Below are 2,332 nucleotides of genomic sequence, written 5' to 3'. Positions count from 1 at the left end.
CCCACTGTGAATGTATTTGCCTGGTCTCATTGCAATTGTTTTAAAATCATGAGCATTCACTAAGCCCACACTAAAGATATTTAATAACTTATTAACACATAAATATTATTCAGAGATCCTGGGTCATCGCAACTCATACATGTGTATTATCTAGTTGCATAGCTGTGTGTATGTAAAGTATGTTTCTATATTATACATACACAGTTGTGGCCAAAAATATTGTCACTTTTGCATTTTTTCAAATAAACATTTTATTATTTTAAATCTGCAATTTCTTCTTCGGGGGTGACAATCTCCCCGAACTGGAAATTATTCCTCAGTGATCCACAGTAGCTTTAGTAAGTCGGACTCTTCCACAGACCAATGGAGTAGCCATCTCCACCTCAGTAACATAAAATAACAAGAAAGTCTGGAGAGTCTTTGCAAGTGTGTAGTTTTATTATCGCGATAATAAAACTACACACTTGCAAAGACTCTCCAATCTCCCCAAACTGGCAGAATGCCAGAATGAAAAACTGCCAGAATGAAAAATTGCCAGCGGGATGGCACTCACGGCGTTTCATTTTCCGAAGTTGCCTCACGAGGAAACTTTGGGCGACTTCGGAAAATGAAGTGCTGTGAGTGCCATTTCGCTGGCATTTTTTCACTCTGGCCGGCGGAAAGGCAGTTCGGGGAGATTGTCGCCCCCAGGATGATGTGATTAGTCGCCGGGGCGACTGATCTCCCCGAATCTGCCCGTGTCCCCTTACCCTTCGGTTGGACAAATGCAGAATACAGACGATTAGTTATAAAAATAAATCTATAAAATGAAGACCAATCGTAGATTACCAAACAATATCAATACCTACATTATACTGATTCAAGTTTTTCAGGGCCAGAGTGTGATAAATCTCGAAATTAAAATTAAAACTCGAATCGAGTTTGAAAAATTCAAATTTGAGAGTTTTGACCATAAAAAAAAATCTAATTTTCAATTCGACCCATAATAAATCTGCCCCGTGGTATGCCATTAACCACAGAGCTGTGGGGAACTACTGAATTGGGGCTACGAGGAGCCCTGGGGTGATTAAAGAACATGGAATCAATGTCCAGTTATTTTTTTAAGCCTTACTGACACAACCTTCACCATCTGATCTGTCATTTTGGTTTTAATCCTCCAATATCTGTAAAGAATATTGCACTATCAATGCAGCCTCTCAGACACAGAAAAGGTAATATTGGGGGGAATGGCCCCAGATTTCCCCTGATTACAATCACTTACCTGATACCCCGGACCAGTGTTCCTGTTAGCAGAAAACTGTCCTGGCCTGGGATATATCACAGTGATCCTTTTCTTCCATTTCATTGTTCTTCAATGGCCCTGTGCTGATACTTGCACAGTAGTGTGAAAAAGATGACTTTTTACTTTAAAGTTCAGCTGTTCGCTTTACTGCACATACATAACCGGCACAAAGACAGAAGAAGCAGGAAGATCAATCTATGGAGGTTACTGAAAAAAACGAACCCAGGCCAGTGACAGCTGATTAAGAAGAGACTAGTACATTTTATAGCTTATAAACTTTGCTGTAGCAAGCATCTAGGGGCATATTTATTATGCTGTAAAAAACAGGGATAATACACCACACATTGCCAGGCTTCACCATGTAAAATATGGCGGCAAATTAATATTTAAAATGTAAACGTTTGCCAAGAATTAGCTATTCTATGAAATACTAAAACTTAACTCAAGAATGAACTACCCCTTTAATAACCATTGAATGAGGTTGAACAGGGTACTGTCCAATTACTGAAGGATTCCCCTTCTCCCCTCTTGGGCAAATAGAGACCGTTTCAGAGGATTAATTTCCTTCCTTTACATGAGCTAGAAATTCAATAGAAATGATTTGAGGTAAAAAGCTTAAACTTGATGGGTGTGCTTCTTCCAATGAGTTAGTGAAATTCTCTGCAGATGAATTGTGTATATATTAAAATAATTTAAGGTAGCTACAGTCAATCAGTTTTTTTTTCTAGATATTGCAGGTTTAGGATTTATTATCTAGGAACCCAGTCCCAATACTGGGCATATTATTTTCTCCAAGGCCCCATTTAAAGTGGTGGTTCACAGTTTGTTTTAGTATTTTATAGAATCGCCAACTTTTCAATTGATCTTCATTATTTACTTATAGTTTTTAAACTATTTCCCTTCTTCTCCTGATGCTTTCTAACTTTCAAATGGGGGTCACTGACCCTATCTAAAAAAACAAATGCTCTGTAAGGCTACATATGTATTGTTATTGCTACTTTTTATTCCTCATCTTTCTATTCTGGCCTCTCCTATTCATATTCCAATCAG

Source organism: Xenopus laevis, chromosome 1S (assembly GCF_017654675.1).
Source record: "Xenopus laevis strain J_2021 chromosome 1S, Xenopus_laevis_v10.1, whole genome shotgun sequence".
In the NCBI taxonomy this organism is placed as follows: Eukaryota; Metazoa; Chordata; class Amphibia; order Anura; family Pipidae; genus Xenopus; species Xenopus laevis.
This window is presented reverse-complemented; position numbering follows the sequence as displayed.